The 14,814-nt window shown below is 37.3% G+C and overlaps 1 protein-coding gene and 2 long non-coding RNA genes across 6 annotated transcripts in view; 1 reads left to right on the forward strand and 2 right to left on the reverse strand.

The window, feature by feature from the left end:
• The window catches only part of LOC126924731 (protein kinase C-binding protein NELL1-like), an 85,576-nt gene that overhangs the window by 20,382 nt on the left and 50,380 nt on the right, over nt 1-14,814 (forward strand). The gene's annotated exons all lie outside the window — the stretch shown is intronic.
• Nucleotides 1-14,814, reverse strand: part of LOC126924754 (uncharacterized) — a 71,966-nt gene that overhangs the window by 13,291 nt on the left and 43,861 nt on the right. The window lies entirely within an intron of this gene.
• Nucleotides 7,693-9,905, reverse strand: LOC126924757 (uncharacterized). The gene is made up of 2 exons (XR_007713649.1): nt 9,307-9,905; nt 7,693-9,011 (listed from the first exon to the last, which is right to left on the reverse strand). It is a non-coding gene; the product is annotated as an uncharacterized LOC126924757 (long non-coding RNA).

Raw genomic sequence — 14,814 nt, forward strand, 5'->3', positions numbered from 1 at the left:
CCGGCCAATATTACTTCCATTTAAGCGGGCACCGTCATGGCCGTTCCACGTTCATCGGATTCCTTCGATATCAATAAGTAATATGACATCCAGGCGAGGACGTATATATACGCCATGGGTCACAGGTCCGACACAAAGGTCGATTGTGCGCGTCTGCCGGCGATTTTTCGATGACCACCGAAGTTTGGTCCTCCTGTTAAGCAGTGCAATTATCGTCTCTTGGCCACACACGTAGATCTCGCCTTCTTCTTTTGTTTCGTCGTCTTTCATACAGAGTCGTTCACCGAAGTATTCGAACGCTTGTCATCAAAAATCTTTTACGTAGATATCGTCTGTGTTGTATAAAACGTTCTCATTGGCGCCATAATGAGACGATGATGAAGTTAGAGCGAGGATTATCGTACTGGTAATATTTGAAAGCAATTTGGAAATGAATATAGAAGTTACAAGATATTTATTACAAACAGGTGATTGATAAAGAAATTAATGTGCATCTGAAACATGTAACAAAAATATGAATTTGCAAATGTTCGTAGGCCAATGATCACTGACAACTAGTGATCCGACAACTCTGAAAAGCAATGTACTAACAATGAAAAGAAAGTTCTTGTTTCTAAATCAAAGATTAATTCGAATAAGAATTTCACCTCCTAAACAAGGGTTAATAATATTCGAGCAGAAACGTCTCGTTCTCAAATGCAAAGATTAATTCGAAGAAGAATCCCAGCCTTTGAAGATAGGTTAACGATACTCGAGCAGAAAGATGTTGTGGTTCCCAAATCAGAGATTAATTCGAAGAAAGATCTCACTCCTTAAAGGATTAATAGTATTCGAGTACAAAATAAATTCCAGTTCCCAAATGGAAATATTAATCGGAATAGGAATCTCATCATTTAAAGAAGAGTTAACAATAGTCGAGTAGAAAGAAATTCTGATTTTCAAGTTAAAGATTAATTCGTATAAAAATCTCATCCTTTAAAGAAGAGTTAAGGATATTCGAGTATAAAATAAATTCCAGTTCCTAAATGGGAATATTAATTGAAATAGGAATCTCACCCTCGAAAAACGAGTTAACAATATTCGAGTAGAAAAGATATTGTTACCAAATCAGAAAATTAATTCGGATAAGAATCTCATTTCCTAAAGGAAGGTTAATAATATTCGTGTAGAAAGGAATCGCATAGGCGAGGTGTAGCTAGAGTCGAGTGACCTGCTGCCCCCGGCCTATCACCCCTTACATCCACCGTTCTCCTCGTGGCACCCTCGTGGCACACGCCCCTCTCCACCCCCCGCGGCAACGCCCCCTCCATCCCGATGCCCCCGCCGCAAGCCCAGCTTTTTCTCGGGGGTTCATCGATCGCCCCCAATCACCCACACCTGCCATACACACATACACACACACACACACATATACGTACACCATCTTGCCTCTTTCCATCCCTTAAAACCCCGAATGCTTTCTTACCTCGACACTAACTCTTCTATCTTCTTCTTATAACTTTTCTTCCTTTCTCTTTTTCGTTTCCCTTTTCTCCTTTGCTACGACCCAACGAAGTTTTTCTTCTTTATCGGGCTCTTGCCACGTCGCGGAAGCTCTCTTTTTCACTTTTTCTTCTTTCCTGTATCTCGTTACCGTGATTTTTTTTCATAGATAAGTTCTCTAATTACTGGAAATGGATATATTGAGAACAAAGTCGAAGCAAAGTAGGAACAGGATAAAATGTTGACTGCCGATGGTGGTAATTTGAATTCTTCTTTAATCTGTTTGTAATTAGAGTGAGCGACGTGTTAAGGTTGATTTAGATTTGCTTTTAAGAAAGAAAGTAATAACGTCGATAGGAGAAAATACCAATTGTTGATTTACGCGAGTATCGCTATAACGTCGGAAAATATTATTTTAAGCTGCGAGAAATTAATATACGGATCGAAGAATATTAACAAATGGATTTGTACTTTACGAGAATAAATAGATACACGTTGATGAGTATATCAATAGGAACATCCTCTTTTCATAACTTGTGTTATATCGATCGTGTTGAATGAAAGATATTTATTAATATTTAAAAATATTTTTATTGGAAGCTTGAAACCGAAATTTTAGAGTAAAAATAAATTAGAAGCATCTCATTTGTCACTGTGATTTAATACCTAATATTACGTTATTTTTAATGTTGTAGGAATTATTACTGAAATGTTTGAATTCACATTCGGTGCAGACTTTTGTCGAAAAGCCTTCATTCTCAGCATTCTTTCAGTCCTTTGAACAGCCAAAACCTCGGTTTGCCCTTTATCTCGTGCAAACAGCGAGGTTTCATTTCACGGCTTTGTTCTCCCCTCATCCCTTATTCCATTTCCGGTATCTGGCCGAGCGTGAGTCTACCTTACTTTCCATCGAAATTAGTTTTTCTTCCAGATCGCTCACGCTCATTCTCTCTCGGGGTGAGAAAAACAAATGTTTGTTTGCCTTCTTTCGCTCTTCTTCGCTTTAAACCCGTGAAACTCGTTGCAATTACGAAAATTCTAAAGAGTCCTTATTCACGCTTCTAATATTCCACCCTAATTTACTCTTACGATTTTACAAAATTTTTCTCGAGATCCTTGCAGTTCCAATTTTCAGATATAATTCCTTCTAACAATTCTATAATCTTTTCTTCCGTACTAAAAAATAATTATGTATAATAGTATCCTCTTTTTCTTAAAGAATTTTATACCGATATTCTACATAGAAGAATTATATTTAAAAATTATATAGACAATGGAATTTGTACATTTGGTCTCCATACATGTTCTTCACACACTGTACCTTCTCTAAAGAACATTTCCACGAATTTCCAAATCTCTATGAAGATTTAGAAGCCTACCAATCTCTATATGGAATTTTCATCCTACTCACGATTCTTAAATTTCACTACTCTATTGTTCATCGACTTTTTAAAATTAACTAGTAAACAATAATTTATTCCAACTTATACAAAAGTATGCTGTCGCGCGTCTAAAATTTACTATCCACGTTTACTGTACACAGAGTCATCTTAAACAATTTTGCAGTCGCGTTATACGAGTGATACCGTATTTCCAGATGAAATATTCCATCGCTAACACCACTTGCCCTCCAAAAGCCTCGCACACGCTTTGATAAATTATTTAAAAAAAATCCTCCCCAAGGAGACATTCTCAGCATCCCAGAACGAAGATCCATCTATTTAGCAATGCCAGGCCGCCATTAGTTTCGCGGGCGCCGTCAAAATTACGATCGATGGGGCTTGTAGAGAGAGCGAGCGATCCCGAAGGGTCACCGGGTCTGATATCGATGAGCCGAATATTAACGTCGGCTGGTCGGTGATGGCAATTGCTGCTAATTAGCGGCACGCATCTTCCTCAATTGAGGCTCGTTTCAGCTGCCACCATCCGCCATCGTGCTTTCAACACGCTGTTCTTCGGCCCACACACGCATTCGGTAAGGTCACGGTCGTCGCGACAAGAGCCTTAGAAATTTCAACGGCAAAGTATCTACGACCACTCTTGTGCAACTGCTGCCGCTCCATTCCAACCCAATTCCTTTTCTTTCATAAGCTGCTCGCGACCGTCCTGGACGATTTCCAACAGGCCAGCCGGAAATTAATTTTCATGGGGGATTCGGAAACGCTGACTGCACAAGGAAATGGAAACGTTATCGGGCTGTTTTTATCCGATAGATGGGAAGAAATATTAATCTCATAGGTTTACATTTTCTTTTACTTTTCTCTACGAAGATATATAACGATTTTATACATTTTCAATATTCGTCTCTTCGATAGAAGAAATAATTGCTTCCGAGGATTTTCCATTAAATCGTTTCCCTTCGACGGAGAACAGGATGGAAAAATTGAAAATCACTTTTAGAGATTTCTTATTCTCTTAATTTATAGATTTCTCGTTCATTTATTTCGCAGTTGTATTTAATAGGTTGTCGGAAAAGTTTCTTTCGTTTTACGAGGAAATAATGGACGTACGAAGTTTTCTCTTTTATATTATTTTCTCGAATTACGTACGATCGATTTTGTTCTGTTGAGATAAACACCGTGTCATTTCACACATTTGGTTTCACGTTTGTATTAAGCTGCACTGTTGTAAAAAACGCATTTGCGAAAGAAAGACACTTTTCGGAAAACCTAATATATTTCCCATTAGCGTTGCCTTTCTCAAACTAATTTTATTTCTTTCTTCTTTCTCAATTATTCCGCGCCGTTTACAAAGTTTCATCAAAGTTATCAAAGTTTTCCATCTTCGATGCCACTGCTACGCGACAGTTAGATTTTCCAAGTTTCCTGCGGCGTTCTTCCTGGAAACGCGCATATGAATTTATATCAATTCGGCGTATGTCACGATGAATTTCCATCGTATACACGCTTGCTATACATTATGCAAGCGTGACGTATAAGACGATCGATTCGAAAAGGCTATCGAAACTGGAACATGATCGCATAAAATCGAACGTGAGAAAGATGAGAAGCGGAAACGCCACGGTACCGTGATAACTCTTCGCGTATACACGTACGTAATACACGTAGAATGTTTGCACGGGCTGTCAGAGTACCGTCATATCACGGATGAGGGTGGTGAATCTACATTTACATACCGGTAAATATCCTGTATCTGTACTACATTTTTCCCCCCTCCCAGTATTGTTAGATATGCAATATGCAAACGATTTTCCAACATATATTACACGTTTTTATTGTCGCTTATCAAGTTGCAGAACTTCATTATCGACGTCCCTTCCGTTGTTGCTGGTTCTGGTCTTTCGACGATCATGGTTCTGTCGTTTTGAAATTTCTTTCACCTTCAAATTCATCCACACTATTTATTAAAATTCGTCGAAGCTTTTATCGATTTTCGCTAACCGAAGTTTCATTGTTTTTCTATACAAGTGATTTCATTTTTGTTCTTCCTTTATATTAGCTGTACACAATGATGTAAGATACAGTTTTGATTCAGATTGAATTATTTATTGATAGAATCGTTTGTGTAATAATTTTCACGATATCGTGTCTCGTGTTAATGGTGTCGTAGTTATCAACTAATCATCAGACTGGATCGGCGATTTTCAAGCAGTGTGCCGCGAGAATTTTGAAAATATGCAATACTTGACTATAATATTTAATCAGGGGCACTGATCTCATTTCCGTTAGATCGTCAAATGACGACAGCTAAAACAGCAACAATCGTCCGATATGAATGTTCTACTTTGAGCTAAATATAATATATTTTTTGGCCAATTGTAGAATTTTAGTGATTAGTTCACGTGTTAGCTGTATGCCGAAAAACATCCAAGTCGTTGCATTCGACCGAGACTTCTTCTTAAACCGCTGGTCGCGTAACGGAGTTATGTGGGTGGGAATTTTCTATGCAAGTGATTTCATTTCTGTTCTTCCTTTATATAGCTGTACACAATGATGGCTGGAAAAATTTTGGAACGACCAAATTTCCACGGACCAGTGAAATGAAAAGCGTGAATTTTTCCAAGAATCAGGAAGAATTCACCGAGCTGTGGATCGACATAAATAGAAAACACCAATTTCCTAAAAAATTGTTTAAATGGGACGAAATCAGGGCTTAGAACTTCCAACAGTTTGCATAATAGTCTTAAGCACATTTATGATATTGTCCATCCCATATCTATTGCAGAACCACGTCTTTGTCTTTGTAAATATCAATTAACACCAATTAACGTTGAAGATACTCTGTTAAATATCATATGGAATATTCAGTCGAGATTTTCTTTACACAAAAATAAACAAGCACGTTGTTATCTCATCGATATGGAAATTTAGTGTCGTCATCAGCACACTCATTTCATCAATATGCAAATTTAATGTTGTAATAAGCGGTAACAAGCGATAAGAATTATAAACATAACTAGGAATTGTTTAAAATTAAACTTCTTCCATTAATCATCGTTTGATGTTTCATTTATTATACGTAGCTTTTTACATATACAACTGAAGTAGCGTACAATTTTTACAGGCAAGATGGGCTCGCGAATGAAGAACGTTTAAGAAGCGTTGCACTATCCATAATCCACGCTAATAGTTACAGATCGTTTATGAATGACGATTGAAGCCTGCGTTAAAAAGCAGAGTGTTAAAGATTCATCTTCTCCTCGTGTTATTAGGGTACTCGAAGCGATATGTCGATCGGAAGAGACGATGAACGAAGAAGAGAAGCGTTGTTCGATCTCTTTCCAGTGAACGGTCCGCGGAAATTCGCTAATTATAGATCGACTAGCGACGAGGCGAACGCGTAGCCGTCGACGGCCGCGCGACGACCACTCGCTTGGACTTGAACCAATCCTGACCTTCCCTGCTGCGTCGTGTCGACCTAGAAAATTGCGTGCGTCGTATCCGTCTCGGCGTGACGGACGCGAGCCATATATAGGGCCGCGTCCCGCCAAATACCGCGACCGGAAGTGCTAAACGGCATGCCGCGCGCTGCACCATACGCCAAATCCCGATTACAAATTTCCAAGATTTCTAATTACTCGATCAGAAATTCGAAAGAATTGTATTTTCCATTCAGGATACAAGACACCTGTAATCTTCGTTTCCAAGTTTAAGAGATCTGTAATTTTCGATCGACCATTCGAGAAGTCTCTGATCCTTCGCACGAAGTCCGAGAGATCTGTAATTTCCAATCGTCCATTCAAGAAATTTCTAATCCTTCATTTGAGAAGTTGGAAGAAGTTTGATAGATCTTCAAAAAATCTCTAACTCTCTCTGTTAGAATTTTGGGAAACCTTGAACTTCGTATGGTAAATTAAGGGAGTCCTTGTCTCTCGGAATCGAAGATTGGAGAAATTTGTAATAATAGAAATTCCTGATTCAATGATCCGAGAAATCTCCAAATTTCAGTCACCGATCCAAGAAATCTTTGTTTCTCTACCGTGATTGGTTTATGTGTGTCACGAAATGAAACAAGTTGAGGATCACTGCTATATGGTCTTGTTTGCACATATGACACTTCCTGTCAGTGTGCGTGCTTGTCTCCCTGATTCTTTTGGGTCTGTCAGAAATAACCAAATCAGACCAACATTTCTTTTGTTTAATCATCTTCACAGTTTTTTGTTGTACTAGTTTCCCCGAGAAAAGTCCTGTGTGCATATGTAGTACTCATCGTCGTTACTGTGGCACCATATGCGTCGACGTGTGCTCGTTCTCGAGAGTTTCGCTCTCAACGCCCCTTCCTCTTGCACTAGGCAGCCCACGCTCGCGATGAGGCTCCGCAGGTGGCCGGATGCCTCGAAAACGGCGCGATTCTAACGCTTCACCCTCGATAAACTCGAGTCTTCGTGAAATCGCGCTTTAATCTTGTTGCTTCCAACTGACATTTCCTGAATCGTTTTGGAGATCGTTGCCAAAGATCCGTTGAGGCCGATTGCTTGAAATAAATTGCTTTCTTCGAACATTTTGGTGTAGAAATATAACGCGTTTTATTTTTCATAATTACATTAATTTATTAAGACAACGAACTGGTTCTCAAAATGATTTGGTATTCTAGAATCTTGTAATAAACGATAACTTAATGTCTTCTTCTTGAATTATACAGATAACAAGTAATATTTTTGCAACTTAATAATAACGTTGTCAAACAATTTACGAGGTGAATAAATTTGACTTATCAGCAGGATGTATATAATAAATAAAATTGTAGAAATTAATCTATATCATTCTTTGTTTATTTAAAGTTTATCCAACAATCTCCTTCGTAATACTCGAGTTTACAAATATCTCATTGTGTCTCTAATCTCGGAAGGAAAAAGGTGGGAATATTTGTAAAGGGAGAGGAGTTATTTTAAGCGACAGTCACGTTAAAAATAGCCTGAAAACCGCAGGACAATTTGAGAGACGCGTCGAATTTCTCTTTTTGCGCTTTTTATCCTTCCTCCTTCTTAAAATAAATATGGAGTAACAGAACTTAAGGAATTATCGAGTACGAGCTTTCGATTTGCGTTTCTAGGTTAGTGTAATATTTATCATAGCAAAGTATGAAGAATGGAAGTCTTTATGATACGTATTATCATTTTACGATAGTGTCACAGTATCGTATGCAGTATCATATGTATTCGATTTTATAGGAAGTTTTTTTCATATTGATTGAAGTATGAATTACAATAACATTGTTATACCGGAAGTCTTGGTTGTAACCAACAATACGTAAAGTTTTGCGCGAAAATGTCATTTCACCATAACATTCGACTTCTGGCACGGTCGTTTAGCATCGAACGTTAGAAAAATCTAGCGCTGTTTCAGCCCACGTGGTTTCCAGCTAGGCTAATAAAGTACCGGTAATAGAGCTGGCCACCCCGCTACGTTCTTTCAAATACTATTTCTGAGAACTCATTGTTTTCTGGCTTGCTGTTATCGTGTCAAGGTAATCATCGCGTACACGAACGCGATGACACGATAAAAATGGAAAAATAATGATATACACGAAACAATCAGTTACGATATACAGAAGGAAAGATCAATAGCGATATACAAATAATTTAGTTTGTTATACGAGTGAAAAGTTCATCTTACAAAGTTAAAGAGTAAGACATAGTCGAAGGGATATAGAGTTACACAATAATAAGTCACAAATAATGTATTTGATTACATAACTACGAAGATAAATAGGAAAAGGAAATACGTATTTAGATTAGGTTACGTTTGTGTCTCAATTTGTCGTATCAATATGACCAAAACATTATTTTTATGTTTTACTTCAAGATCGTTGAGTTTCGCTCATAAATATATCCGCGTATTGAATTTACACCCCATGGAAAGTGGAGGGAGCTTTTTCAATTTACTTTTGTTCTTATTTCACTTTTACTTTCGTCGAGTGTTTCAATTTGACGCTGGAGAGGCTGTAACGAGGATTTCGATATCGTTGCGTTGGTGGAGAGCACGGATAATGAATATAAAGCAGCAGAGCTGAGAAAATGTGGGGAAATTATGCCTCTGTTCTTTTCTTTGTTTGCCTAAGCGGCTGCACTGCAATTTGGGGAAAAGAATAAATGCAGATTAAAGCTACGCGTGGAAACGAAATCGGGCTGGTACGTTTAAAATATTATCTATAAGAAAGAGGAGAGCCAACATGAAGTGAATAGGTGTAAAAATAACTTTCGTTTCAAGAAGAAATGACTAGCATAATGGTAAGCAAATTTCAATGATTAAAAAGACTTCATTATCTTCTTTGAATGTTGTTGAACTATGAATAATATGAGATAAAATTTTGATCATTACATTGTCCTTGCAATTAGTTGCTAGGTTGATTACTATTAATTACCAGATATTGTTTGTTTCAATTACGCCAGATCAAATTCTTCTTTCAAAATTCTTGTACTCAAATCCCTCATAACCTATTAAACATAATCACGAGTCAAATCACGTAGCATAATCCCAATGAACATTGTGCAACAGTAAAACTGAGATCTTGATTCGTAGAAATTGAATGACCATCATTTCTAACCTCCCTGCTGCGAATCCGGCCGTATCCAGCGTGCAATAACTGGTAGACGAGAACGTAAAGTAAGACGAACAACTTACTTCTCGATGTTTCGTACATTCGCGACATCTCGCTATTAGAGCGAATGTCAGTTTCGAAGGATGTGTTTCGAGGTTATGTCTACCGTACTGTAACGTTCTGCAAAGAACGCTGCGACACGCAGAGGACGATTGAAGGACCTCGTGACTTACGTAAAACCCTTCGCGCTCGATCGAATTTCCTGGCCACCCGGCGACGGCATATACGACCGTGTGCGCCTATTACGCCGCTTTTACGACCTACTCGTAAACGTCCGGGCCCGCGAAATTGATAGACCACTACGTTACACGCACGTACACACTTGCACACGCGATAGCCACATCGTGGCAGCACGCTCGATGTCTTCTTCCTACTGGCCACGCCGCAATTTTCGATTTCTTTAGTACAAGATCGATAACCAATCGGACAATCGATTTTTTTTAATGAATCGAATCCGACTCGTGACAAACATGGCGACTGAAATGACATTTCGCGTTGCAACAAAAGTTCTTGTGGAAATGTTATATGGATAGATGTTTATTTTATGCATTCTTCGAATGATATTTAAAGAAATATGTATTATATCACTTTCTTAACCTATCATTTTATTATTACTGAAATAGCGTTTCGTGTTGCAAAAGTTCTCACGGAGGTATTACATAGTTCAATATTAGTAGTTATTTATTTTCCCATTTCAAATAATCTCGAAAGAGATTTTAAGTTACAAAATCTGGTGATCCATGTAAAATATTTTAGCAGATTCTTCTTAACTTATCGTTCCTACTATACAAGCGAAAAAGAGGTATATCTCGATTAGAGAACCGATAATCAATAGGACAATCGACTTTTTTAATGGGTCGAATCCAACTCCCGACAAACATGGCGACTGTTGCAAAGTTCCTGTGGAGATGTTAAATGAATAGATATTCATTTTATGTATTCGTCGCATGATATTTGAAGAGATATGTGTTTTATCAGTTTCTTAATCTGTCATTTCTATCGATTTCTTAATGTGCCATTTCCATCGGTCTCTTAATCTGTCATTTTATTGTTAGTGAAATATCGTTTCATATTGCAAAAGTTCTTGCGGACGTGTTGCATAGTTCATGTTATTTGTTGTTTCTAATTTTAAATTATTTTCAAAGAGAGTTTAAGCTACAAAATTCTGATGCTTCATATAAAACTTTTTAACAGTTTCTCCTTAACTTGGCGTTTTTACTATACAAGCGAAAAAGGGATGTATCTCGAATACATGGTCGATAACCAATAGAACAATCGATTTTTTGAATAGGTCGAATTCGATTCGTGACAAACATGGCGACTGAAATAGCGTTTCGTGTTGCAATAAAAGTTCTTGTGGAAGTGTTACTGGTGGGTAGATGTTGTTTGTTTTTTTATTTCGAACGATATTTAAAAAGAGATTAAGATTTGTTGTTAATCCGTCAATTTTATCGTGCAAACAAGAAAGAAGTGAATCATGTAAGAAGAATTATGGTGGTAGCTGTCATCTGGTTTAAGGTAATTTGTTTTTTATGTTATAATAGACGATATGACGTGATCTTTAGATCGATTACATCGAAACCAAATTTGCGACAAAACAGTGTGATAGAAAATTCTAATACTTCATGTAAGATATGCTGCTCATTTCATGTTAATCATATATACTACAGATATACATTATAATATCGAATCGAAATTTAAATAGAAACGAAAAACGAAAATTTCGTTGAGAAATATTGTAACAGTTGATGCAAAATATTCCGTCAATGCCTCGTTAATCTGTTAGCTTTATCATACAAACGAAAATTTCGTTTGCCAAGGGGGAAGAACTGTGTCATCGATGACAGCATCATACATCCGACAACGTTACAATGAAGCTCACGAAAATGAGACAACATGAAAGTCGAGTATCGTAAAAAGCGCGTAATCATTTCAACCGGCCAATTCTGTGAGCGACTGATGATTTTACGAGCGAGACGCGACTCCAGACGCCGGCCAGACGCGAATGGTTCAGCGCGAGTAAATCTAACCTCGCCTACGCGAGCTGAAACGGCGCCGGTGTCGCACCGAGTAAAAATTATTTGCTACTAGTAGTCGACTACCGTTGCCTGATTTAAAAATACGACGTACCAACTGACCAATTTCGTGACATGGACCACCCAGTATTTTTCATGGGAATATATATGTAACAGTGTTACGATATAAAATTTCCCATTATGATCATTATGATTATTCTTCGTGCCTTTCTTTCTATTCTTTAACCGAATATTTGGAACTTTTAAATTGCTTCGTGGTTACTTTAATTGTTTATAATATACATCAAGTTTATTATTAATAATAAAATTTATAAAATATAGATAGAATTTACTGAATTTATTATCAGTCATAGAATATATTAGATATATGTAGATGGGATTGCTATAAGTAATATTCTTAATTAATCAAAATAATTTTGATATTCCTATTTTTATCGATAAATATTCAAATCTATTCAAATATTTTTATTTCGTTATCTATTAATAACAGTTCAAGAAAGCATTTTAACCAACGAAAGAACACGGAGTTGCAAATTTTAATTTTAAACTTTACTTACATTGCGTACTACGAGGAGTACGTGTAATTGAATTATTAAAATTCGTTACAAATAATTCATCGACATTAATCCGACAATTAATTAGATAATAATACAAATTATATATGGAGTCGAGTATAATGCCAGAAATTATAAAAAATCATCGATATCCTAATCGTTCAATAATAATTATCGAGTGGCCCATAGCGGTCGCACGCGCGCGAAATTTAAATCCGCCAGACGTTCCGTGGTAAGAAGACAAATAAAAAAAGGTTGAAGAGATGACGGGGAAGCGAATGAAGTGGCAGACGACGCGGACGACAAGAAGGGAATTGTAAAGTCGTCATAATTGATTGCATCTTTTGCGAGTAGAGAGGTGAGGCCCGAAGAGGAGGCTGAAAGGAAGAAGACAGTGGAAGAGGGCGAGTGGCTCTCTAGCTGATACAAGAGCCGTTGACATTACCACGTTGCTCCTCGTCGCGAAACCACGCGCCACCCACCCAGCACCGTGATTTTTATTCCGGCTGGCAATAAACAGATCCATCGTGACTCTTTCTTTTTTCTTTTTCTTTCACTGTTTTATGGTCTTCTCCTCTTATTCTTTTTCGTTTTACTCTTCTAGAAGGATTGTTCCTCGACGACTGAAGGATTTTATCGATGAAAAGTGTGGTGAAAAACGCTGTATTTGAAATAATTAGAGTATCTCTGCTTATTTGATTATTTAATATATAGTATTTTATCCGTTTTAAGTTGTATACACTTTGCTTCTAAATCGACACTAATGTCTGCTCTTCTATTCTTCGTATTAAGTTCTTATTATTCTTATTGGTCACATTGTACTCAATATACTAATGCATTTCACAAATTTAATATTTAACAAACACTTGAATATGGTATAAGGAAATAAACGAAAAGTTGTACGACCTAGATCGACGATGAAAGCATTAGAGGGCATAAAATTTTCGAAAGAAATTGCCCACGCCGAAACCAATTTCTATAAATTTTCGCAAAATCATTATTTCAATTGGTGACGGGGTGCAGCTTAAAATAGTCTCGTCGAACGCTATTTCGATGTATATATATTTCCACCGATTTTCATCCAACAACGTCCGCCGAGGTGAAACACGACGACCGCTGCCTTCGAACGTGCGAATGTCTTCGTGGCGTCGCATCAAGGACGGTTCGTCTCGTTCGAAGTATCTTCGTGAGACGAATTTCTGGAACGTTGTCTCGGTACAATCGCGCGAAAACAAGAATTTTTCTACTTCCAACGATCGACACTTACCAACGCGACATGTTCGTCTTAACACATTCACTGCTACTAAAATACCTATTCTTGGAATTGCATTCTTTTTTGCACCAGAAATGTCTTCATTTTAAGTAACCATCTTTGCTTTAGCACTGTCCGCTGCTTTTACTATGTTATTTCTCCAAGACGTGCAAAAATTAAACATACAAATGTTAAACAATAAAATACAAACAGTTTGAATATTCATACCTGTAGCTATCTCGAAGAATTGGATATTAATAATCCACTTCGATATAATATTCTATACGCCTAAGATATTGAGAGAATTTTTCAAAAATTCGATTTGTTAAACCCTCTGGGTAGTGTACTCCTTTAAATAATTAGATCGACGCAACGTACATCTTAAAAATTAATAATTCCCTAGATCACGAACGACAGAAATCACTAGATTTAGATATTCAGAAAATGACATGTACTTACAAACGACAGAAATTACTAGATGCGACATTCAAAAGATAATACCTTCAAATGATAAACGTTTAGTTTACGAGTATTTACCTTGCCTCGTCAAGATTCTGTAATACAAGAACCTTAATCAAAGTCGACAAAGCCGCGATAATATCGGTAGCCTTGACATTCGTATCGTTTTACCTTATTATGGCCGACTAAAGGAATCGTTGGAACTCGTTGGAAGTTTTTTAACGCGGAACCCTTCGGAGAAATGGTTATGATTGATGTCAAACACACAACAATCACCCTGGGGGATCGACGATCTCGTTTCACCAGCGACCTCGACTCATCAAGGACGATCCATATCGTGGTAATAGACGCAAAGGTTTTTCGAGATTTTCGCATCCTGGAAGAAAACAAAATACAAGATGAATCGACAGGATCCACCGAGAAAATGGGAGCATCCTCGTCAACCACAATTTTCCATCGAGTTCTTCTTCTTACTGTCAAGGTCGAGGTAGCTTGTTTCAACGAGGACAGATGATTGTCGGGTATTGTGGATGGGATCTGACGACTACTGGGAAAATCTTCGCGAAGGGACGCCAGATTGTCGCGGTTGTTATTCGAATTATCATACATTTATTAGATGAGGTTTCTCTCATGGAATTATAACGTTTGAAGGTTAGGTTTGCATGTAACGGGTGAATAGATGTCACAGTATTATTCGAGTTTGTTTTTAATTATTAAGAATGATTTCGTTTGAAAATATTTGACTGGTACTTCGAAATGTATTCAATGACGAATTATAGTTACTCTAGTCTCATTTACAAAGATTGTAGGTTAGGTTCGCATGCAATGTAGACGATTGGATGTTTTAGAATTATTTAAGTTTCCCCTTTATTATTAAAGACCACTTTGAAGAATTTTGCTAGGAATTTTGAAGTGTCCTTAGTGAGCAGTTATAATTATTCCACTCTCATTACTTTGTTACTTTGGCTTG

Source organism: Bombus affinis, chromosome 15 (assembly GCF_024516045.1).
Source record: "Bombus affinis isolate iyBomAffi1 chromosome 15, iyBomAffi1.2, whole genome shotgun sequence".
NCBI lineage: Eukaryota > Metazoa > Arthropoda > Insecta > Hymenoptera > Apidae > Bombus > Bombus affinis.